Here is a 27,873-nt window from a genome sequence, read left to right as displayed (position 1 = left end):
GCCCCCCGATGCTCCACTCACCTCCCCCCCTCCCTCCCCAATGCTCCACTCACCTTCCCCCCCCTCCCTCCCCGATGCTCCACTCACCTCCCCCCCCTGATGCTCCACTCACCTCCCTCCCCCCTCCCCCTCCCTCCCCGATGCTCCACTCACCTCCCCCCCCCTCCGTCCCGGCAGGGGGACAGGCAGCTGACACGTGGCACCTAAGATGGCGGCGCACGGAAGGACCCCCTTCCTCCCTCGCGGAGTAACAAAGATGGCGGCGGCCGGAACGAGAGGTGACGTATGTGTGTCACTGTGTCACTGTGTGTGTGTCACTGTGTGTGTGTCACTGTGTGTCACTGTGTCACTGTGTGTGTGTGTTTGTGTGTGAGACACTGTGTGTGACACTGTGTGTGTGTGTGTGCGTGACACTGTGTGTGTGTGTGTGTGTGTGTGTGTGTGTGTGTGTGTGTGTGTGTGTGTGTGTGTGTGTGTGTGTGTGTGTGTGTGTGTGTGTGTGTGACACTGTGTGTGTGTGACACTGTGTGTGTGTGACACTGTGTGTGTGTGACACTGTGTGTGTGTGTGTGTGTGTGTGTGTGTGTGTTTGTGTGTGTGACACTGTGTGTGTGTGTGTGACACTGTGTGTGTGTGACACTGTGTGTGTGTGTGTGTGTGTGTGACACTGTGTGTGTGTGTGTGTGTGTGTGACACTGTGTGTGTGTGTGTGACACTGTGTGAGACACTGTGTGTGTGTCAGGCACTGTAGGGTGGGGACCGGAGCTACAGGGGGTGGTCAGGAGCGTAAAGAGAGGGGGGAGCGGAGAAACATACAGGGGGAGTGGAGAGGAGGGACCCGGAAATTTTAAGCAACCCACCCCCCCTCCTGTCCACTGCCCCCCCTCCTGCCCACTTCCCCACCTCCTGTCCACTGCCCCCCCCCTCCTTTCCACTGTCCCCCCCTCCTGTCCACTGTCCCCCCCTCCTGTCGACTGTCCCCCCCTCCTGTCGACTGTCCCCCCCTCCTGGCCACTGTCCCCCCCTCCTGGCCACTGTCCCCCCCTCCTTTCCACTGTCGTCCCTCCCTCCTGTCCACTGTCCCCCCCCTCCTGTCCACTGTCCCCCCCCCTCCTGTCCACTGCCCCCCCCCCTCCTGTCCACTGTCCCCCCCTCCTGTCCACTGTCCCCCCCCCTCCTGTCCACTGTCCCCCCCCTCCTGTCCACTGTCCCCCCCCTCCTGTCCACTGTCCCCCCCCTCCTGTCCACTGTCCCCCCCCTCCTGTCCACTGTCCCCCCCCTCCTGTCCACTGTCCCCCCCCTCCTGTCCACTGTCCCCCCCCTCCTGTCCACTGTCCCCCCCCTCCTGTCCACTGTCCCCTCCCTCCTGTCCACTGTCCCCCCCCTCCTGTCCACTGTCCCCCCCCTCCTGTCCACTGTCCCCCCCCTCCTGTCCACTGTCCCCCCCTCCTGTCCGCTGTCCCCTCCCCCTCCTGTCCGCTGTCCCCTCCCCCTCCTGTCCACTGCCCCCCCCTTCCTGTCCACTGCCCCCCCCTTCCTGTCCACTGTCAAGAGAGCCACTAAATTAATAAAGGGGATGGACATTCTAACTTATGAGGAGAGGCTAGCTAAATTAGACTTATTTACATTAGAAAAGAGGCGTCTAAGAGGGGATATGATAACTATATACAAATATATTCAGGGACAATACAATACAAGGAGCTTTCAAAAGAACTATTCATCCCACGGGCAGTACAAAGGACTCGGGGCCATCCCTTAAGGTTGGAGGAAAGGAAATTTCACCAGCAACAAAGGAAAGGGTTCTTTACAGTAAGGGCAGTTAAAATGTGGAATTCATTACCCATGGAGACTGTGATGGCAGATACAATAGATTTGTTCAAGAAAAGGTTGGACATCTTTTTAGATGGGAAAGGTATACAGGGATATACCAAATAAGTATACATGGGAAGGATGTTGATCCAGGGATTAATCCGATTGCCAATTCTTGGAGTCAGGAAGGAATTAATTTTTCCCCTTAATGGGGTTTTTTGTTTGCCTTCCTCTGGATCAATAAGTAAGTATAGATATAGAATAAAGTATCTGTTGTCTAAATTTAGCATAGGTTGAACTTGATGGACGTACGTCTTTTTTCAACCTCATCTACTATGTAACTATGTAATGTAAATCTCAATCAATGTAAATCTCAATCAATGTAAATCTAAATCTCAATCAATGTAAATCTCAATCAATGTAAACTAAATCTCAATCAATGTAAATCTGAATCTCAATCCCAATCTCAATCAATGTAAATCTCAATCTCAATCAATGTAAATCTAAATCTCAATCAATGTAAATCTGAATCTCAATCCCAATCTCAATCAATGTAACTCTCAATCTCAATCAATGTAAATCTGAATCTCAATCCCAATCTCAATCAATGTAAATCTCAATCTCAATCAATGTAAATCTCAATCTCAATCAATGTAAATCTCAATCTCAATCAATGTAAATCTAAATCTCAACCAATGTAAATCTAAATCTCAACCAATGTAAATCTAAATTTCAATCAATGTAAATCTAAATCTCAATCAATGTAAATCTAAATCTCAATCAATGTAAATCTAAATCTCAACCAATGTAAATCTAAATCTCAACCAATGTAAATCTAAATCTCAAACAATGTAAATCTAAATCTCAACCAATGTAAATCTAAATCTCAACCAATGTAAATCTAAATCTCAACCAATGTAAATCTAAATCTCAATCAATGTAAATCTAAATCTCAATCAATGTAAATCTCAATCAATGTAAATCTAAATCTCAATCAATGTAAATCTCAATCTCAATCAATGTAAATAAATCTCAATCTCAATCAATGTAAATAAATCTAAATCTCAATCACTGTAAATGTAAATCAATGTAAATCTAAATTTCAATCAATGTAAATCTAAATCTCAATCAATGTAAATCTAAATCTCAATCAATGTAAATCTAAATCTCAATCAATGTAAATCTAAATCTCAATCAATGTAAATCTAAATCTCAATCAATTTAAATCTCAATGTAAATCTAAATCTCAATCAATGTAAATCTATATGTGAATCTAAATCTCAATCAATGTAAATCTAAATCTCAATCAATGTAAATCTAAATCTCAATCAATGTAAATCTAAATCTCAATCAATTTAAATCTAAATCTCAATCAATGTAAATCTCAATCAATTTAAATCTCAATCAATTTAAATCTAAATCTCAATCAATGTAAATCTCAATCAATGTAAATCTAAATGTAAATCTAAATCTCAATCAATGTAAATCTAAATCTCAATCAATGTAAATCTAAATCTTAATCACTGTAAATCTCAATCTCAATCAATGTAAATCTAAATGTAAATCTAAATCTCAATCAATGTAAATCTCAATCAATGTAAATCTAAATGTAAATCTAAATCTCAATCAATGTAAATCTAAATGTAAATCTAAATCTCAATCAATGTAAATCTAAATGTAAATCTAAATCTCAATCAATGTAAATCTCAATCTCAATCAATGTAAATCTCAATCAATTTAAATCTAAATCTCAATCAATGTAAATCTAAATCTCAATCAATGTAAATCTAAATCTCAATCAATGTAAATCTCAACCAATGTAAATCTAAATCTCAATCAATGTAAATCTAAATGTAAATCTAAATCTCAATCAATGTAAATCTAAATCTCAATCAATGTAAATCTCAATGTAAATCTCAATCTCAATCAATGTAAATCTCAATGTAAATCTCAATCTCAATCAATGTAAATCTAAATCTCAATCAATGTAAATCTAAATCTCAATCAATGTAAATCTAAATCTCAATCAATGTAAATCTAAATCTCAATCAATGTAAATCTAAATCTCAATCAATTTAAATCTAAATCTCAATCAATGTAAATCTAAATCTCAATCAATGTAAATCTAAATCTCAATCAATGTAAATCTAAATCTCAATCAATGTAAATCTAAATCTCAATCAATGTAAATCTAAATGTAAATCTAAATCTCAATCAATGTAAATCTAAATCTAAATTTAAATCTAAATCTCAATGAATGTAAATCTAAATCTCAATCAATGTAAATCTCAATCAATGTAAATCTAAATCTCAATCAATGTAAATCTCAATCAATGTAAATCTAAATCTCAATCAATGTAAATTTAAATCTTAATCAATGTAAATTTAAATCTTAATCAATGTAAATCTCAATCTCAATCAATGTAAATCTAAATCTCAATCAATGTAAATCTAAATCTCAATCAATGTAAATCTAAATCTCAATCAATGTAAATCTCAATCAATGTAAATCTAAATGTAAATCTAAATCTCAATCAATGTAAATCTAAATCTCAATCAATGTAAATCTCAATCAATGTAAATCTCAATCTCAATCAATGTAAATCTCAATCTCAATCAATGTAAATCTAAATCTCAATCAATGTAAATCTAAATCTCAATCAATGTAACTCTAAATCTCAATCAATGTAAATCTAACTCTAAATCAATGTAAATCTAAATGTAAATCTAAATCTCAATCAATGTAAATCTAAATCTCAATCAATGTAAATCTCAATCAATGTAAATCTAAATCTCAATCAATGTAAATCAAAATCTTAATCAATGTAAATCTAAATCTCAATCAATGTAAATCTAAATCTCAATCAATGTAAATCTAAACCTCAATCAATGTAAATCTCAATCAATGTAAATCTAAATCTCAATCAATGTAAATCTAAATGTAAATCTAAATCTCAATCAATGTAAATCTAAATCTCAATCAATGTAAATCTACATCTCAACCAATGTAAATCTAAATCTCAACCAATGTAAATCTAAATCTCAAACAATGTAAATCTAAATCTCAACCAATGTAAATCTAAATCTCAACCAATGTAAATCTAAATCTCAACCAATGTAAATCTAAATCTCAATCAATGTAAATCTAAATCTCAATCAATGTAAATCTCAATCAATGTAAATCTAAATCTCAATCAATTTAAATCTAAATGTAAATCTAAATCTCAATCAATGTAAATCTAAATCTCAATCAATGTAAATCTAAATCTCAACCAATGTAAATCTAAATCTCAACCAATGTAAATCTAAATCTCAAACAATGTAAATCTAAATCTCAACCAATGTAAATCTAAATCTCAACCAATGTAAATCTAAATCTCAACCAATGTAAATCTAAATCTCAATCAATGTAAATCTAAATCTCAATCAATGTAAATCTCAATCAATGTAAATCTAAATCTCAATCAATGTAAATCTCAATCTCAATCAATGTAAATAAATCTCAATCTCAATCAATGTAAATAAATCTAAATCTCAATCACTGTAAATCTAAATCAATGTAAATCTAAATTTCAATCAATGTAAATCTAAATCTCAATCAATGTAAATCTAAATCTCAATCAATGTAAATCTAAATCTCAATCAATGTAAATCTAAATCTCAATCAATGTAAATCTAAATCTCAATCAATGTAAATCTCAATGTAAATCTAAATCTCAATCAATGTAAATCTATATGTGAATCTAAATCTCAATCAATGTAAATCTAAATCTCAATCAATTTAAATCTAAATCTCAATCAATGTAAATCTCAATCAATTTAAATCTCAATCAATTTAAATCTAAATCTCAATCAATGTAAATCTCAATCAATGTAAATCTAAATGTAAATCTAAATCTCAATCAATGTAAATCTAAATCTCAATCAATGTAAATCTAAATCTTAATCACTGTAAATCTCAATTTCAATCAATGTAAATCTAAATCTCAATCAATGTAAATCTCAATCAATGTAAATCTAAATGTAAATCTAAATCTCAATCAATGTAAATCTAAATCTCAATCAATGTAAATCTAAATGTAAATCTAAATCTCAATCAATGTAAATCTAAATCTCAATCAATGTAAATCTAAATCTCAATCAATGTAAATCTAAATCTCAATCAATGTAAATCTCAACCAATGTAAATCTAAATCTCAATCAATGTAAATCTAAATGTAAATCTAAATCTCAATCAATGTAAATCTAAATCTCAATCAATGTAAATCTCAACCAATGTAAATCTAAATCTCAATCAATGTAAATCTAAATGTAAATCTAAATCTCAATCAATGTAAATCTAAATCTCAATCAATGTAAATCTCAATGTAAATCTCAATCTCAATCAATGTAAATCTCAATGTAAATCTCAATCTCAATCAATGTAAATCTAAATCTCAATCAATGTAAATCTAAATCTCAATCAATGTAAATCTAAATATCAATCAATGTAAATCTAAATCTCAATCAATGTAAATCTAAATCTCAATCAATTTAAATCTAAATCTCAATCAATGTAAATCTAAATCTCAATCAATGTAAATCTAAATCTCAATCAATGTAAATCTAAATCTCAATCAATGTAAATCTAAATCTCAATCAATGTAAATCTAAATCTCAATCAATGTAAATCTAAATCTCAATCAATGTAAATCTAAATCTCAATGTAAATCTAAATCAATGTAAATCTAAATCTCAATCAATGTAAATCTAAATCTAAATGTAAATCTAAATCTCAATGAATGTAAATCTAAATCTCAATCAATGTAAATCTCAATCAATGTAAATCTAAATCTCAATCAATGTAAATTTAAATCTTAATCAATGTAAATTTAAATCTTAATCAATGTAAATCTCAATCAATGTAAATCTCAATCTCAATCAATGTAAATCTAAATCTCAATCAATGTAAATCTAAATCTCAATCAATGTAAATCTAAATGTAAATCTAAATCTCAATCAATGTAAATCTAAATCTCAATCAATGTAAATCTCAATCTCAATCAATGTAAATCTCAATCTCAATCAATGTAAATCTCAATCTCAATCAATGTAAATCTCAATCAATGTAAATCTAAATCTCAATCAATGTAACTCTAAATCTCAATCAATGTAAATCTAACTCTAAATCAATGTAAATCTAAATGTAAATCTAAATCTCAATCAATGTAAATCTAAATCTCAATCAATGTAAATCTAAATCTCAATCAATGTAAATCAAAATCTTAATCAATGTAAATCTCAATCTCAATCAATGTAAATCTAAATCTCAATCAATGTAAATCTGAATCTCAATCCCAATCTCAATCAATGTAACTCTCAATCTCAATCAATGTAAATCTGAATCTCAATCCCAATCTCAATCAATGTAAATCTCAATCTCAATCAATGTAAATCTCAATCTCAATCTCAATCAATGTAAATCTCAATCTCAATCAATTTAAATCTCAATCAATGTAAATCTAGATCTTAATCAATGTCAATCTCAATCAATGTAAATCTAAATCTCAATCAATGTAAATCTAAATCTCAACCAATGTAAATCTAAATCTCAACCAATGTAAATCTAAATCTCAATCAATGTAAATCTAAATCTCAATCAATGTAAATCTAAATCTCAATCAATGTAAATCTAAATCTCAACCAATGTAAATCTAAATCTCAACCAATGTAAATCTAAATCTCAAACAATGTAAATCTAAATCTCAACCAATGTAAATCTAAATCTCAAACAATGTAAATCTAAATCTCAACCAATGTAAATCTAAATCTCAACCAATGTAAATCTAAATCTCAACCAATGTAAATCTAAATCTCAATCAATGTAAATCTAAATCTCAATCAATGTAAATCTCAATCTCAATCAATGTAAATAAATCTCAATCTCAATCAATGTAAATAAATCTAAATCTCAATCACTGTAAATGTAAATCAATGTAAATCTAAATCTCAATCAATGTAAATCTAAATCTCAATCAATGTAAATCTAAATCTCAATCAATGTAAATCTAAATCTCAATCAATTTAAATCTCAATGTAAATCTAAATCTCAATCAATGTAAATCTATATGTGAATCTAAATCTCAATCAATGTAAATCTAAATCTCAATCAATGTAAATCTAAATCTCAATCAATGTAAATCTAAATCTCAATCAATTTAAATCTAAATCTCAATCAATGTAAATCTCAATCAATTTAAATCTCAATCAATTTAAATCTAAATCTCAATCAATGTAAATCTCAATCAATGTAAATCTAAATGTAAATCTAAATCTCAATCAATGTAAATCTAAATCTCAATCAATGTAAATCTAAATCTTAATCACTGTAAATCTCAATCTCAATCAATGTAAATCTAAATGTAAATCTAAATCTCAATCAATGTAAATCTCAATCAATGTAAATCTAAATGTAAATCTAAATCTCAATCAATGTAAATCTAAATGTAAATCTAAATCTCAATCAATGTAAATCTAAATGTAAATCTAAATCTCAATCAATGTAAATCTCAATCTCAATCAATGTAAATCTCAATCAATTTAAATCTAAATCTCAATCAATGTAAATCTAAATCTCAATCAATGTAAATCTAAATCTCAATCAATGTAAATCTAAATCTCAATCAATGTAAATCTAAATGTAAATCTAAATCTCAATCAATGTAAATCTAAATCTCAATCAATGTAAATCTCAATGTAAATCAATGTAAATCTCAATCTCAATCAATGTAAATCTCAATCTCAATCAATGTAAATCTAAATCTCAATCAATGTAAATCTAAATCTCAATCAATGTAAATCTAAATCTCAATCAATGTAAATCTAAATCTCTATCAATTTAAATCTAAATCTCAATCAATGTAAATCTAAATCTCAATCAATGTAAATCTAAATCTCAATCAATGTAAATCTAAATCTCAATCAATGTAAATCTAAATCTCAATCAATGTAAATCTAAATCTCAATGTAAATCTAAATCAATGTAAATCTAAATCTCAATCAATGTAAATCTAAATGTAAATCTAAATCTCAATCAATGTAAATCTAAATCTAAATTTAAATCTAAATCTCAATCAATGTAAATCTAAATCTCAATCAATGTAAATCTCAATCAATGTAAATCTAAATCTCAATCAATGTAAATCTCAATCAATGTAAATCTAAATCTCAATCAATGTAAATTTAAATCTTAATCAATGTAAATTTAAATCTTAATCAATGTAAATCTCAATCTCAATCAATGTAAATCTAAATCTCAATCAATGTAAATCTAAATCTCAATCAATGTAAATCTAAATCTCAATCAATGTAAATCTAAATCTCAATCAATGTAAATCTAAATCTCAATCAATGTAAATCTCAATCAATGTAAATCTCAATCTCAATCAATGTAAATCTCAATCTCAATCAATGTAAATCTAAATCTCAATCAATGTAAATCTAAATCTCAATCAATGTAACTCTAAATCTCAATCAATGTAAATCTAACTCTAAATCAATGTAAATCTAAATGTAAATCTAAATCTCAATCAATGTAAATCTAAATCTCAATCAATGTAAATCTAAATCTCAATCAATGTAAATCAAAATCTTAATCAATGTAAATCTAAATCTCAATCAATGTAAATCTAAATCTCAATCAATGTAAATCTAAACCTCAATCAATGTAAATCTCAATCAATGTAAATCTAAATCTCAATCAATGTAAATCTAAATGTAAATCTAAATCTCAATCAATGTAAATCTAAATCTCAATCAATGTAAATCTAAATCTCAACCAATGTAAATCTAAATCTCAACCAATGTAAATCTAAATCTCAAACAATGTAAATCTAAATCTCAACCAATGTAAATCTAAATCTCAACCAATGTAAATCTAAATCTCAACCAATGTAAATCTAAATCTCAATCAATGTAAATCTAAATCTCAATCAATGTAAATCTCAATCAATGTAAATCTAAATCTCAATCAATGTAAATCTAAATGTAAATCTAAATCTCAATCAATGTAAATCTAAATCTCAATCAATGTAAATCTAAATCTCAACCAATGTAAATCTAAATCTCAACCAATGTAAATCTAAATCTCAAACAATGTAAATCTAAATCTCAACCAATGTAAATCTAAATCTCAACCAATGTAAATCTAAATCTCAACCAATGTAAATCTAAATCTCAATCAATGTAAATCTAAATCTCAATCAATGTAAATCTCAATCAATGTAAATCTAAATCTCAATCAATGTAAATCTCAATCTCAATCAATGTAAATCTCAATCTCAATCAATGTAAATAAATCTCAATCTCAATCAATGTAAATAAATCTAAATCTCAATCACTGTAAATCTAAATCAATGTAAATCTAAATTTCAATCAATGTAAATCTAAATCTCAATCAATGTAAATCTAAATCTCAATCAATGTAAATCTAAATCTCAATCAATGTAAATCTAAATCTCAATCAATGTAAATCTAAATCTCAATCAATTTAAATCTCAATGTAAATCTAAATCTCAATCAATGTAAATCTATATGTGAATCTAAATCTCAATCAATGTAAATCTAAATCTCAATCAATGTAAATCTAAATCTCAATCAATTTAAATCTAAATCTCAATCAATGTAAATCTCAATCAATTTAAATCTCAATCAATTTAAATCTAAATCTCAATCAATGTAAATCTCAATCAATGTAAATCTAAATGTAAATCTAAATCTCAATCAATGTAAATCTAAATCTCAATCAATGTAAATCTAAATCTTAATCACTGTAAATCTCAATTTCAATCAATGTAAATCTAAATGTAAATCTAAATCTCAATCAATGTAAATCTCAATCAATGTAAATCTAAATGTAAATCTAAATCTCAATCAATGTAAATCTAAATCTCAATCAATGTAAATCTAAATGTAAATCTAAATCTCAATCAATGTAAATCTAAATCTCAATCAATGTAAATCTAAATCTCAATCAATGTAAATCTCAATCAATTTAAATCTAAATCTCAATCAATGTAAATCTCAAATCAATGTAAATCTAAATCTCAATCAATGTAAATCTAAATCTCAATCAATGTAAATCTAAATCTCAATCAATGTAAATCTCAACCAATGTAAATCTAAATCTCAATCAATGTAAATCTAAATGTAAATCTAAATCTCAATCAATGTAAATCTAAATCTCAATCAATGTAAATCTCAATGTAAATCTCAATCTCAATCAATGTAAATCTCAATGTAAATCTCAATCTCAATCAATGTAAATCTAAATCTCAATCAATGTAAATCTAAATCTCAATCAATGTAAATCTAAATATCAATCAATGTAAAACTAAATCTCAATCAATGTAAATCTAAATCTCAATCAATTTAAATCTAAATCTCAATCAATGTAAATCTAAATCTCAATCAATGTAAATCTAAATCTCAATCAATGTAAATCTAAATCTCAATCAATGTAAATCTAAATCTCAATCAATGTAAATCTAAATCTCAATCAATGTAAATCTAAATCTCAATGTAAATCTAAATCTCAATCAATGTAAATCTCAATCAATGTAAATCTAAATCTCAATCAATGTAAATTTAAATCTTAATCAATGTAAATTTAAATCTTAATCAATGTAAATCTCAATCTCAATCAATGTAAATCTAAATCTCAATCAATGTAAATCTAAATCTCAATCGATGTAAATCTCAATCTCAATCAATGTAAATCTCAATCTCAATCAATGTAAATCTCAATCTCAATCAATGTAAATCTAAATCAATGTAAATCTAAATCTCAATCAATGTAACTCTAAATCTCAATCAATGTAAATCTAACTCTAAATCAATGTAAATCTAAATGTAAATCTAAATCTCAATCAATGTAAATCTAAATCTCAATCGATGTAAATCTCAATCTCAATCAATGTAAATCTCAATCTCAATCAATGTAAATCTCAATCTCAATCAATGTAAATCTAAATCAATGTAAATCTAAATCTCAATCAATGTAACTCTAAATCTCAATCAATGTAAATCTAACTCTAAATCAATGTAAATCTAAATGTAAATCTAAATCTCAATCAATGTAAATCTAAATCTCAATCAATGTAAATCTCAATCAATGTAAATCTAAATCTCAATCAATGTAAATCAAAATCTTAATCAATGTAAATCTAAATCTCAATCAATGTAAATCTAAATCTCAATCAATGTAAATCTAAACCTCAATCAATGTAAATCTCAATCAATGTCAATGTAAATCTCAATCAATGTAAATATAAATCTCAATCAATGTAAATCTAAATCTCAATCAATGTAAATATAAATCTCAATCAATGTAAATCTCAATCAATGTAAATCTAAATCTCAATCAATGTAAATCTAAATGTAAATCTAAATCTCAATCAATGTAAATCTAAATCTCAATCAATGTAAATCTCAATCAATTTAAATCTAAATCTCAATCAATGTAAATCTAAATGTAAATGTAAATGTAAATCTCAATCAATGTAAATCTCAATCAATTTAAATCTAAATCTCAATCAATGTAAATCTAAATGTAAATGTAAATCTAAATCTCAATCAATGTAAATCTAAATCTCAATCAATGTAAATCTCAATCAATTTAAATCTCAATCAATGTAAATCTAAATGTAAATCTCAATCAATGTAAATATAAATCTCAATCAATGTAAATCTAAATCTCTATCAATGTAAATCTAAATATCAATCAATGTAAATCTAAATGTGAATCTAAATCTCAATCAATGTAAATCTAAATCTCAATCAATGTAAATCTAAATCTCAATCAATGTAAATCTAAATCTCAATCAATTTAAATCTAAATGTAAATCTAAATCTCAATTAATGTAAATCTAAATGTAAATCTAAATCTAAATCTCAATCAATGTAAATCTAAATCTCAATCTCAATTAATGTAAATCTCAATCAATGTAAATCTAAATCTCAATCAATGTAAATCTAAATCTCAATCAATGTAACTCTAAATCTCAATCAATGTAAATCTAACTCTAAATCAATGTAAATCTAAATGTAAATCTAAATCTCAATCAATGTAAATCTAAATCTCAATCAATGTAAATCTCAATCAATGTAAATCTAAATCTCAATCAATGTAAATCTAAATCTCAATCAATGTAAATCTAAATCTCAATCAATGTAAATCTAAATCTCAATCAATGTAAATCTAAACCTCAATCAATGTAAATCTCAATCAATGTAAATCTAAATCTCAATCAATGTAAATCTAAATGTAAATCTAAATCTCAATCAATGTAAATCTAAATCTCAATCAATGTAAATCTCAATCAATGTAAATCTAAATCTCAATCAATGTAAATCTAAATGTAAATCTAAATCTCAATCAATGTAAATCTAAATCTCAATCAATGTAAATCTCAATCAATTTAAATCTAAATGTAAATGTAAATCTAAATCTCAATCAATGTAAATCGAAATCTCAATCAATGTAAATCTCAATAAATTTAAATCTCAATCAATGTAAATCTAAATGTAAATCTCAATCAATGTAAATATAAATCTCAATCAATGTAAATCTAAATCTCTATCAATGTAAATCTAAATCTCTATCAATGTAAATCTAAATCTCTATCAATGTAAATCTAAATCTCAATCAATGTAAATCTAAATCTCAATCAATGTAAATCTAAATCTCAATCAATGTAAATCTAAATCTCAATCAATGTAAATCTAAATCTCAATAAATGTAAATCTAAATCTCAATCAATTTAAATCTAAATGTAAATCTAAATCTCAATTAATGTAAATCTAAATGTAAATCTAAATCTCAATCAATGTAAATCTAAATGTGAATCTAAATCTCAATCTCAATTAATGTAAATCTCAATCAATGTAAATCTAAATCTTAATCAATGTAAATCTCAATCTCAATCAATGTAAATCTAAATCTCAATCAATGTAAATCTCAATCTCAATCAATATAAATCTAAATCTCAATCAATGTAAATCTAAATCTCAATCAATGTAAATCTAAATCTCAATCAATGTAAATCTAAATGTAAATCTAAATCTCAATAAATGTAAATCTAAATCTCAATCAATGTAAATCTAAATCTCAATCAATGTAAATCTAAATCTCAATCAATGTAAATCTAAATCTCAATCAATGTAAATCTAAATCTCTATCAATGCAAATCTAAATCTCTATCAATTTAAATCTAAATGTAAATCTAAATCTCAATCAATTTAAATCTAAATGTAAATCTAAATCTCAATCAATTTAAATCTAAATGTAAATCTAAATCTCAATTAATGTAAATCTAAATGTAAATTTAAATCTCAATCAATGTAAATCTAAATGTGAATCTAAATCTCAATCAATGTAAATCTAAATCTCAATCAATGTAAATCTAAATCTCAATCAATGTAAATCTCAATCAATTTAAATCTCAATCAATGTAAATCTAAATGTAAATCTCAATCAATGTAAATCTAAATCTCAATCAATGTAAATCTAAATCTTAATCAATGTAAATCTCAATCAATGTAAATCTAAATCTCAATCAATGTAAATCTAAATCTCAATCAATGTAAATCTAATTCTCAATCAATGTAAATCTAAATCTCAATCAATGTAAATCTAAATGTAAATCTAAATCTCAATCAATGTAAATCTAATTCTCAATCAATGTAAATCTAAATCTCAATCAATGTAAATCTAAATGTAAATCTAAATCTCAATCAATGTAAATCTAAATCTCAATCAATGTAAATCTCAAATCAATGTAAATCTAAATGTAAATCTAAATCTCAATCAATGTAAATCTAAATGAAAATCTCAATCTCAATCAATGTAAATCTCAATCAATGTAAATCTAAATCTCAATCAATGTAAATCTCAATCAATGTAAATCTAAATCTCAATCAATGTAAATCTCAATCTCAATCAATGTAAATCTCAATCTCAATCAATGTAAATCTCAATCTCAATCAATGTAAATCTAAATCTCAATCAATGTAAATCTAAATCTCAATCAATTTAAATCTAAATCTCAATCAATGTAAATCTAAATCTCAATCAATGTAAATCTAAATCTCAATCAATGTAAATCTAAATCTCAATCAATGTAAATCTAAATCTCAATCAATGTAAATCTAAATCTCAATCAATGTAAATCTAAATGTAAATCTAAATCTCAATCAATGTAAATCTAAATCTCAATCAATGTAAATCTAAATGTAAATCTAAATCTAAATCTCAATGAATGTAAATCTAAATCTCAATCAATTTAAATCTAAATCTCAATCAATGTAAATCTAAATCTCAATCAATGTAAATCTAAATGAAAATCTATGTAAATCTAAATCTCAATCAATGTAAATCTAAATGAAAATCTCAATCTCAATCAATGTAAATCTAAATCTCAATCAATGTAAATCTAAATCTCAATCAATGTAAATCTCAATCTCAATCAATGTAAATCTCAATCTCAATCAATGTAAATCTCAATCTCAATCAATGTAAATCTAAATCTCAATCAATGTAAATCTCAATCAATGTAAATCTAAATCTCAATCAATTTAAATCTAAATCTCAATCAATGTCAATCTAAATCTCAATCAATGTCAATCTAAATCTCAATCAATGTCAATCTAAATCTCAATCAATGTAAATCTAAATCTCAATCAATGTAAATCTAAATCTCAATCAATGTAAATCTAAATGTAAATCTAAATCTCAATCAATGTAAATCTAAATCTCAATCAATGTAAATCTAAATGTAAATCTAAATCTAAATCTCAATGAATGTAAATCTAAATCTCAATCAATTTAAATCTAAATCTCAATCAATGTAAATCTAAATCTCAATCAATGTAAATCTAAATCTCAATCAATTTAAATCTAAATCTCAATGTAAATCTAAATCTCAATCAATGTAAATCTAAATCTCAATCAATGTAAATCTAAATCTCAATCAATGTAAATCTAAATGTAAATCTAAATCTCAATCAATGTAAATCTAAATGTAAATCTAAATCTAAATCTCAATGAATGTAAATCTAAATCTCAATCAATTTAAATCTAAATCTCAATCAATGTAAATCTAAATCTCAATCAATGTAAATCTAAATCTCAATCAATGTAAATCTAAATCTCAATCAATGTAAATCTAAATCTCAATCAATGTAAATCTAAATCTCAATCAATGTAAATCTAAATCGCAATGTAAATCTAAATCTCAATCAATGTAAATCTAAATCAATGTAAATCTAAATCTCAATCAATGTAAATCTAAATCTCAATCAATGTAAATCTAAATCTCAATCAATGTAAATCTAAATCTCAATCAATGTAAATCTAAATTTCAATGTAAATCTAAATCTCAATCAATGTAAATCTAAATCTCAATCAATGTAAATCTAAATCTCAATCAATGTAAATCTAAATCTCAATCAATGTAAATCTAAATCTCAATCAATGTAAATCTAAATGTAAATCTAAATCTCAATAAATGTAAATCTAAATCTCAATCAATGTAAATCTCAATCTCAATCAATGTAAATCTCAATCAATGTAAATCTAAATGTAAATCTAAATCTCAATCAATGTAAATCTAAATCTCAATCAATGTAAATCTCAATCTCAATCAATGTAAATCTCAATCTCAATCAATGTAAATCTAAATCTCAATTAATGTAAATCTAATTCTCAATCAATGTAAATCTAAATCTCAATCAATGTAAATCTAAATCTCAATCAATGTAAATCTAAATGTAAATCTAAATCTCAATCAATGTAAATCTAAATCTCAATCAATGTAAATCTAAATGTAAATCTAAATCTCAATGAATGTAAATCTAAATCTCAATCAATGTAAATCTCAATCTCAATCAATGTAAATCTCAATCAATGTAAATCTAAATGTAAATCTAAATCTCAATCAATGTAAATCAAAATCTCAATCAATGTAAATCTAAATCTCAATCAATGTAAATCTAAATCTCAATCAATGTAAATCTAAATCTCAATCAATGTAAATCTAAACCTCAATCAATGTAAATCTCAATCAATGTAAATCTAAATCTCAATCAATGTAAATCTAAATGTAAATCTAAATCTCAATCAATGTAAATCTAAATCTCAATCAATGTAAATCTAAATCTCAATCAATGTAAATCTAAATCTCAATCAATGTAAATCTAAATCTCAATCAATGTAAATCTAAATCTCAATCAATGTAAATCTAAATCTAAATCTCAATGAATGTAAATCTAAATCTCAATCAATTTAAATCTAAATCTCAATCAATGTAAATCTAAATCTCAATCAATGTAAATCTAAATAAAAATCTATGTAAATCTAAATCTCAATCAATGTAAATCTAAATCTCAATCAATGTAAATCTCAATCAATTTAAATCTAAATCTCAATCAATGTAAATCTAAATGTAAATGTAAATCTAAATCTCAATCAATGTAAATCTAAATCTCAATCAATGTAAATCTAAATGTAAATGTAAATCTCAATCAATGTAAATCTAAATCTCAATCAATGTAAATCTAAATGTAAATCTAAATCTAAATCTCAATGAATGTAAATCTAAATCTCAATCAATTTAAATCTAAATCTCAATCAATGTAAATCTAAATCTCAATCAATGTAAATCTAAATCTCAATCAATGTAAATCTAAATCTCAATCAATGTAAATCTAAATGAAAATCTATGTAAATCTAAATCTCAATCAATGTAAATCTAAATCTCAATGTAAATCTAAATCTCAATCAATGTAAATCTAAATCTCAATCAATGTAAATCTAAATCTCAATCAATGTAAATCTAAATCTCAATCAATGTAAATCTAAATCTCAATCAATGTAAATCTAAATCTCAATGTAAATCTAAATCTCAATCAATGTAAATCTAAATCTCAATCAATGTAAATCTAAATCTCAATCAATGTAAATCTAAATGTAAATCTAAATCTCAATCAATGTAAATCTAAATCTCAATCAATGTAAATCTAAATGTAAATCTAAATCTCAATGAATGTAAATCTAAATCTCAATCTCAATCAATGTAAATCTCAATCAATGTAAATCTAAATGTAAATCTAAATCTCAATCAATGTAAATCTCAATCTCAATCAATGTAAATCTCAATCTCAATCAATGTAAATCTCAATCTCAATCAATGTAAATCTAAATCTCAATCAATGTAAATCTAAATCTCAATCAATGTAAATCTAAATCTCAATCAATGTAAATCTAAACCTCAATCAATGTAAATCTCAATCAATGTAAATCTAAATCTCAATCAATGTAAATCTAAATGTAAATCTAAATCTCAATCAATGTAAATCTAAATCTCAGTCAATGTAAATCTAAATCTCAATCAATGTAAATCTAAATGTAAATCTAAATCTCAATCAATGTAAATCTAAATCTCAATCAATGTAAATCTAAATGTAAATCTAAATCTCAATCAATGTAAATCTAAATCTCAATCAATGTAAATCTAAATGTAAATCTAAATCTAAATCTCAATGAATGTAAATCTAAATCTCAATCAATTTAAATCTAAATCTCAATCAATGTAAATCTAAATCTCAATCAATGTAAATCTAAATGAAAATCTATGTAAATCTAAATCTCAATCAATGTAAATCTCAATCAATGTAAATCTAAATCTCAATCAATGTAAATCTAAATCTCAATCAATGTAAATCTCAATCAATTTAAATCTAAATCTCAATCAATGTAAATCTAAATGTAAATGTAAATCTAAATCTCAATCAATGTAAATCTAAATCTCAATCAATGTAAATCTAAATGTAAATGTAAATCTCAATCAATGTAAATCTAAATCTCAATCAATGTAAATCTAAATCTAAATCTAAATCTCAATGAATGTAAATCTAAATCTCAATCAATTTAAATCTAAATCTCAATCAATGTAAATCTAAATCTCAATCAATGTAAATCTAAATCTCAATCAATGTAAATCTAAATCTCAATCAATCTAAATCTAAATGAAAATCTATGTAAATCTAAATCTCAATCAATGTAAATCTAAATCTCAATCAATGTAAATCTAAATCTCAATGTAAATCTAAATCAATGTAAATCTAAATCTCAATCAATGTAAATCTAAATCTCAATCAATGTAAATCTAAATCTCAATGTAAATCTAAATCTCAATCAATGTAAATCTAAATCTCAATCAATGTAAATCTAAATCTCAATCAATGTAAATCTAAATGTAAATCTAAATCTCAATCAATGTAAATCTAAATCTCAATCAATGTAAATCTAAATCTCAATCAATGTAAATCTAAATCTCAATCAATGTAAATCTAAATCTCAATCAATGTAAATCTAAATCTCAATCAATGTAAATCTAAATCTCAATCAATGTAAATCTAAATCTCAATCAATGTAAATCTAAATGTAAATCTAAATCTAAATCTCAATGAATGTAAATCTAAATCTCAATCAATTTAAATCTAAATCTCAATCAATGTAAATCTAAATCTCAACCAATGTAAATCTAAATGAAAATCTATGTAAATCTAAATCTCAATCAATGTAAATCTCAATCAATGTAAATCTAAATCTCAATCAATGTAAATCTAAATCTCAATCAATGTAAATCTCAATCAATTTAAATCTAAATCTCAATCAATGTAAATCTAAATGTAAATGTAAATCTAAATCTCAATCAATGTAAATCTAAATCTCAATCAATGTAAATCTAAATGTAAATGTAAATCTCAATCAATGTAAATCTAAATCTCAATCAATGTAAATCTAAATGTAAATCTAAATCTAAATCTCAATGAATGTAAATCTAAATCTCAATCAATTTAAATCTAAATCTCAATCAATGTAAATCTAAATCTCAATCAATGTAAATCTAAATCTCAATCAATGTAAATCTAAATCTCAATCAATGTAAATCTAAATGAAAATCTATGTAAATCTAAATCTCAATCAATGTAAATCTAAATCTCAATGTAAATCTAAATCTCAATCAATGTAAATCTAAATCTCAATCAATGTAAATCTAAATCTCAATCAATGTAAATCTAAATCTCAATCAATGTAAATCTAAATCTCAATCAATGTAAATCTAAATCTCAATGTAAATCTAAATCTCAATGTAAATCTAAATCTCAATCAATGTAAATCTAAATCTCAATCAATGTAAATCTAAATGTAAATCTAAATCTCAATCAATGTAAATCTAAATCTCAATCAATGTAAATCTAAATGTAAATCTAAATCTCAATGAATGTAAATCTAAATCTCAATCTCAATCAATGTAAATCTCAATCAATGTAAATCTAAATGTAAATCTAAATCTCAATCAATGTAAATCTCAATCTCAATCAATGTAAATCTCAATCTCAATCAATGTAAATCTCAATCTCAATCAATGTAAATCTAAATCTCAATCAATGTAAATCTAAATCTCAATCAATGTAAATCTAAATCTCAATCAATGTAAATCTAAACCTCAATCAATGTAAATCTCAATCAATGTAAATCTAAATCTCAATCAATGTAAATCTAAATGTAAATCTAAATCTCAATCAATGTAAATCTAAATCTCAATCAATGTAAATCTAAATCTCAATCAATGTAAATCTAAATGTAAATCTAAATCTCAATCAATGTAAATCTAAATCTCAATCAATGTAAATCTAAATGTAAATCTAAATCTCAATCAATGTAAATCTAAATCTCAATCAATGTAAATCTAAATGTAAATCTAAATCTAAATCTCAATGAATGTAAATCTAAATCTCAATCAATTTAAATCTAAATCTCAATCAATGTAAATCTAAATCTCAATCAATGTAAATCTAAATGAAAATCTATGTAAATCTAAATCTCAATCAATGTAAATCTCAATCAATGTAAATCTAAATCTCAATCAATGTAAATCTAAATCTCAATCAATGTAAATCTCAATCAATTTAAATCTAAATCTCAATCAATGTAAATCTAAATGTAAATGTAAATCTCAATCAATGTAAATCTAAATCTCAATCAATGTAAATCTAAATGTAAATGTAAATCTCAATCAATGTAAATCTAAATCTCAATCAATCTAAATCTAAATCTAAATCTCAATGAATGTAAATCTAAATCTCAATCAATTTAAATCTAAATCTCAATCAATGTAAATCTAAATCTCAATCAATGTAAATCTAAATCTCAATCAATGTAAATCTAAATCTCAATCAATCTAAATCTAAATGAAAATCTATGTAAATCTAAATCTCAATCAATGTAAATCTAAATCTCAATCAATGTAAATCTAAATCTCAATGTAAATCTAAATCAATGTAAATCTAAATCTCAATCAATGTAAATCTAAATCTCAATCAATGTAAATCTAAATCTCAATGTAAATCTAAATCTCAATCAATGTAAATCTAAATCTCAATCAATGTAAATCTAAATCTCAATCAATGTAAATCTAAATGTAAATCTAAATCTCAATCAATGTAAATCTAAATCTCAATCAATGTAAATCTAAATGTAAATCTAAATCTCAATCAATGTAAATCTCAATCTCAATCAATGTAAATCTCAATCTCAATCAATGTAAATCTCAATCAATGTAAATCTCAATCTCAATCAATGTAAATCTCAATCTCAATCAATGTAAATCTCAATCTCAATCAATGTAAATCTAAATCTCAATCAATGTAAATCTAAATCTCAATCAATGTAACTTTAAATCTCAATCAATGTAAATCTAACTCTAAATCAATGTAAATCAAAATCTCAATCAATGTAAATCTAAATCTCAATCAATGTAAATCTAAATCTCAATCAATGTAAATCTAAATCTCAATCAATGTAAATCTAAACCTCAATCAATGTAAATCTCAATCAATGTAAATCTAAATCTCAATCAATGTAAATCTAAATGTAAATCTAAATCTCAATCAATGTAAATCTAAATCTCAATCAATGTAAATCTAAATCTCAATCAATGTAAATCTCAATCAATGTAAATCTAAATCTCAATCAATGTAAATCTCAATCAATGTAAATCTAAATCTCAATCAATGTAAATCTAAATGTAAATCTAAATCTCAATCAATGTAAATCTAAATCTCAATCAATGTAAATCTCAATCAATTTAAATCTAAATCTCAATCAATGTAAATCTAAATGTAAATCTAAATCTCAATCAATGTAAATCTAAATCTCAATCAATGTAAATCTAAATCTCAATCAATGTAAATCTAAATCTCTATCAATGTAAATCTAAATCTCAATCAATTTAAATCTAAATGTAAATCTAAATCTCAATTAATGTAAATCTAAATGTAAATCTAAATCTCAATCAATGTAAATCTAAATCTCAATCTCAATCAATGTAAATCTAAATTTCAATCAATGTAAATCTAAATCTCAATCAATGTCAATCTAAATCTCAATCAATGTAAATCTAAATCTCAATCAATGTAAATCTAAATCTCAATCAATGTAAATCTAAATGTAAATCTAAATCTCAATCAATGTAAATCTAAATCTCAATCAATGTAAATCTAAATTTCAATCAATGTAAATCTAAATCTCAATCAATGTAAATCTAAATGTAAATCTAAATCTCAATCAATGTAAATCTAAATCTCAATCTCAATCAATGTAAATCTAAATGTGAATCTAAATCTCAATCAATGTAAATCTAAATCTCAATCAATGTAAATCTAAATCTCAATCAATTTAAATCTAAATCTCAATCAATGTAAATCTAAATCTCAATCAATGTAAATCTAAATCTCAATCTCAATCAATGTAAATCTAAATTTCAATCAATGTCAATCTAAATCTCAATCAATGTCAATCTAAATCTCAATCAATGTAAATCTAAATTTCAATCAATGTAAATCTAAATCTCAATCAATGTCAATCTAAATCTCAATCAATGTAAATCTAAATCTCAATCAATGTAAATCTAAATTTCAATCAATGTAAATCTAAATCTCAATCAATGTCAATCTAAATCTCAATCAATGTAAATGTAAATCTCAATCAATGTAAATCTAAATGTGAATCTAAATCTCAATCAATGTAAATCTAAATGTAAATCTAAATCTCAATCAATGTAAATCTAAATCTCAATCAATGTAAATCTAAATTTCAATCAATGTAAATCTAAATCTGAATCAATGTAAATTTAAATCTCAATCAATGTAAATCTAAATATAAATCTAAATCTCAATCAATGTAAATCTAAATCTCAATCAATGTAAATCTCAATCAATGTAAATCTAAATCTCAATCAATGTAAATCTAAATCTCAATCAATGTAAATCTAAATGTGAATCTAAATCTCAATCAATGTAAATCTAAATGTAAATCTAAATCTCAATCAATGTAAATCTAAATCTCAATCAATGTAAATCTAAATTTCAATCAATGTAAATCTAAATCTCAATCAATGTAAATTTAAATCTCAATCAATGTAAATCTAAATGTAAATCTCAATCTCAATCAATGTAAATCTAAATTTCAATCAATGTAAATCTAAATCTCAATCAATGTCAATCTAAATCTCAATCAATGTAAATCTAAATCTCAATCAATTTAAATCTAAATCTCAATCAATGTTAATCTAAATGTAAATCTAAATCTCAATCAATGTAAATCTAAATCTCAATCTCAATCAATGTAAATCTAAATGTGAATCTAAATCTCAATCAATGTAAATCTAAATCTCAATCAATGTAAATCTAAATCTCAATCAATTTAAATCTAAATCTCAATCAATGTAAATCTAAATGTAAATCTAAATTTCAATCAATGTAAATCTAAATCTCAATCAATGTCAATCTAAATCTCAATCAATGTAAATCTAAATCTCAATCAATGTAAATCTAAATTTCAATCAATGTAAATCTAAATCTCAATCAATGTCAATCTAAATCTCAATCAATGTAAATCTAAATCTCAATCAATGTAAATCTAAATTTCAATCAATGTAAATCTAAATCTCAATCAATGTCAATCTAAATCTCAATCAATGTAAATGTAAATCTCAATCAATGTAAATCTAAATGTGAATCTAAATCTCAATCAATGTAAATCTAAATGTAAATCTAAATCTCAATCAATGTAAATCTAAATCTCAATCAATGTAAATCTAAATTTCAATCAATGTAAATCTAAATCTGAATCAATGTAAATTTAAATCTCAATCAATGTAAATCTAAATGTAAATCTAAATCTCAATCAATGTAAATCTAAATCTCAATCAATGTAAATCTCAATCAATGTAAATCTAAATCTCAATCAATGTAAATCTAAATGTAAATCTCAATCAATGTAAATCTAAATCTCAATCAATGTAAATCTCAATCAATTAAAATCTAAATCTCAATCAATGTAAATCTAAATGTAAATTTATATCAATGTAAATCTAAATCTCAATCAATGTAAATCTAAATTTCAATCAATGTAAATCTAAATCTCAATCAATGTAAATCAATGTAAATCTCAATCAATGTAAATCAATGTAAATCTATCAATTTAAATCTAAATCTCAATCAATGTAAATCTAAATCTCAATAATTGTAAATCAATTTAAATCTAAATCTCAATCAATGTAAATCTAAATGTAAATCTAAATCTCAATCAATGTAAATCTCAATCTCAATCAGACTCAATCGCAGTGTGTGTCTGTGTGTCTGTGTGTCTGTGTGTCTGTGTGTCTGTGTGTCTGTGTGTCTGTGTGTCTGTGTGTCTGTGTGTCTGTCAGTGAGTGTGTGTGTCTGTGTGTCTGTCAGTGAGTGTGTGTGTCTGTGTGTCTGTCAGTGAGTGTGTGTCTGTGTGTCTGTCAGTGAGTGTGTGTCTGTCAGTGAGTGTGTCTGTGTGTCTGTCAGTGAGTGTGTGTCTGTTTGTCTGTCAGTGAGTGTGTGTCTGTGTGTCTGTCAGTGTGTGTCTGTGTGTGTATGTCTGTGTCTGTCAGTGAGTGTGTGTCTGTTGGTCTGTCAGTGAGTGTGTGTCTATTTGTCTGTCAGTGAGTGTGTGTCTGTGTGTGTCTGTGTGTGTCTGTGTTTGTCTGTGTCTGTCTGTGTCTGTCAGTGAATGTGTGTCTGTGTGTCTGTCAGTGAGTGTGTGTCTGTTTGTCTGTCTGTCAGTGAGTGTGTGTCTGTGTGTGTCTGTGTCTGTCTGTGTCTGTCTGTGTCTGTCTGTGTCTGTCAGTGAATGTGTGTCTGTGTGTCTGTCAGTGAATGTGTGTCTGTGTGTCTCAGTGAGTGTGTGTCTGTCAGTGAGTGTGTGTCTGTGTGTGTCTGTGTGTGTCTGTGTGTGTCTGTGTGTGTCTGTGTGTGTCTGTGTGTGTCTGTGTGTGTCTGTGTGTCTGTGTGTCTGTGTGTCTGTGTCTGTCTGTGTCTGTCTGTGTCTGTCTGTCTGTGTGTCTGTCTGTGTGTCTGTCTGTGTGTCTGTGTGTGTGTCTGTCTGTGTGTCTGTCTGTGTGTCTGTCTGTGTGTCTGTCTGTGTGTCTGTCTGTGTGTCTGTCTGTGTGTCTGTCTGTGTGTCTGTCTGTGTGTCTGTCTGTCTGTGAGTGTGTGTCTGTCTGTGAGTGTGTCTGTCTGTGAGTGTGTCTGTGTGTCTGTCTGTGAGTGTGTCTGTGTGTCTGTCTGTGAGTGTGTCTGTGTGTCTGTCTGTGTGTCTGTCTGTGTGTCTGTCTGTGTGTCTGTCTGTGTGTCTGTCTGTGTGTCTGTCTGTGTGTCTGTCTGTGAGTGTGTCTGTGTGTCTGTCTGTGAGTGTGTCTGTGTGTCTGTCTGTGAGTGTGTCTGTGTGTCTGTCTGTGAGTGTGTCTGTGTGTCTGTCTGTGAGTGTGTCTGTGTGTCTGTCTGTGAGTGTGTCTGTGTGTCTGTCTGTGAGTGTGTCTGTGTGTCTGTCTGTGAGTGTGTCTGTGTGTCTGTCTGTGTGTCTGTCTGTGTGTCTGTCTGTGTGTCTGTCTGTGTGTCTGTCTGTGAGTGTGTCTGTGTGTCTGTCTGTGAGTGTGTCTGTGTGTCTGTCTGTGAGTGTGTCTGTGTGTCTGTCTGTGAGTGTGTCTGTGTGTCTGTCTGTGAGTGTGTCTGTGTGTCTGTCTGTGAGTGTGTCTGTGTGTCTGTCTGTGAGTGTGTCTGTGTGTCTGTCTGTGAGTGTGTCTGTGTGTCTGTCTGTGAGTGTGTCTGTGTGTCTGTCTGTGAGTGTGTCTGTGTTCTGTCTGTGAGTGTGTCTGTGTGTCTGTCTGTGAGTGTGTCTGTGTGTCTGTCTGTGAGTGTGTCTGTGTGTCTGTCTGTGAGTGTGTCTGTGTGTCTGTCTGTGAGTGTGTCTGTGTGTCTGTCTGTGAGTGTGTCTGTGTGTCTGTCTGTGAGTGTGTCTGTGTGTCTGTCTGTGAGTGTGTCTGTGTGTCTGTCTGTGAGTGTGTCTGTGTGTCTGTCTGTGAGTCTGTCTGTGTGTCTGTCTGTGTGTCTGTCTGTGTGTCTGTCTGTGAGTGTGTCTGTGTGTCTGTCTGTGAGTGTGTCTGTGTGTCTGTCTGTGAGTGTGTCTGTGTGTCTGTCTGTGAGTGTGTCTGTGTGTCTGTCTGTGAGTGTGTCTGTGTGTCTGTCTGTGAGTGTGTCTGTGTGTCTGTCTGTGAGTGTGTCTGTGTGTCTGTCTGTGAGTGTGTCTGTGTGTCTGTCTGTGAGTGTGTCTGTGTGTCTGTCTGTGAGTGTGTCTGTGTGTCTGTCTGTGAGTGTGTCTGTGTGTCTGTCTGTGAGTGTGTCTGTGTGTCTGTCTGTGAGTGTGTCTGTGTGTCTGTCTGTGAGTGTGTCTGTGTGTCTGTCTGTGAGTGTGTCTGTGTGTCTGTCTGTGAGTGTGTCTGTGTGTCTGTCTGTGAGTGTGTCTGTGTGTCTGTCTGTGAGTGTGTCTGTGTGTCTGTCTGTGAGTGTGTCTGTGTGTCTGTCTGTGAGTGTGTCTGTGTGTCTGTCTGTGAGTGTGTCTGTGTGTCTGTCTGTGAGTGTGTCTGTGTGTCTGTCTGTGAGTGTGTCTGTGTGTCTGTCTGTGAGTGTGTCTGTGTGTCTGTCTGTGAGTGTGTCTGTGTGTCTGTCAGTGAGTGTGTCTGTCAGTGAGGGTGTCTGTGTGTCTGTCAGTCTGTGTGTCTGTCAGTGAGGGTGTCTGTGTGTCTGTCAGTCTGTGTGTCTGTGTGTCTGTCAGTGAGTGTGTCTGTCAGTGAGGGTGTCTGTGTGTCTGTCAGTCTGTGTGTCTGTCAGTGAGGGTGTCTGTGTGTCTGTCAGTCTGTGTGTCTGTGTGTCTGTCAGTGAGGGTGTCTGTGTGTGTGTGTGTGTGTCTGTGTGTCTGTGTGTCTGTGTGTCTGTCAGTGAGGGTGTCTGTGTGTGTGTGTGTGTGTCTGTGTGTCTGTGTGTCTGTGTCAGTGAGTGTGTCTGTGTGTCTGTCAATGAGTGTGTCTGTGTGTCTGTCAGTGAGTGTGTCTGTGTGTCTGTCAGTGAGTGTGTCTGTGTGTCTGTCAGTGAGTGTGTGTCTGTGTGTGTCTGTGTGTCTGTCAGGGAGTGTGTGTCTGTGTCTGTCAGTGAGTGTGTCTGTGTGTCTGTTTGTCTGTCAGTGAGTGTGTCTGTGTGTCTGTCAGTGAGTGTGTCTGTGTGTCTGTCAGTGAGTGTGTCTGTGTGTCTGTCAGTGAGTGTGTGTCTGTGTGTGTCTGTCAGTGAGTGTGTGTCTGTGTGTCTGTCAGTGAGTGTGTCTGTGTGTCTGTCTGTGTGTCTGTCAGTGAGTGTGTGTCTGTGTCTGTCAGTGAGTGTGTGTCTGTCAGTGAGTGTGTGTCTGTCAGTGAGTGTGTGTCTGTGTGTCTGTCAGTGAGGGTGTCTGTGTGTCTGTGTGTCTGTCAGTGAGGGTGTCTGTGTGTCTGTGTGTCTGTCAGTCTGTGTGTCTGTCAGTGAGGGTGTCTGTGTGTGTGTGTGTCTGTGTGTCTGTGTGTCTGTCAGTCTGTGTGTCTGTCAGTCTGTGTGTCTGTCAGTCTGTGT

At 28.5% G+C, this 27,873-nt stretch overlaps 1 protein-coding gene across 1 annotated transcript in view; it reads right to left on the bottom strand.

Moving 5' to 3' along the window:
- Positions 1-27,873, bottom strand: part of LOC142483638 (uncharacterized) — an 82,280-nt gene that overhangs the window by 10,423 nt on the left and 43,984 nt on the right. The window lies entirely within an intron of this gene.

The sequence above is a fragment of the Ascaphus truei genome, unplaced genomic scaffold (assembly GCF_040206685.1).
Source record: "Ascaphus truei isolate aAscTru1 unplaced genomic scaffold, aAscTru1.hap1 HAP1_SCAFFOLD_348, whole genome shotgun sequence".
In the NCBI taxonomy this organism is placed as follows: Eukaryota; Metazoa; Chordata; class Amphibia; order Anura; family Ascaphidae; genus Ascaphus; species Ascaphus truei.
Note: the sequence above shows the minus strand (reverse complement) of the source record. Positions and strands in the feature narration are given on the sequence as shown.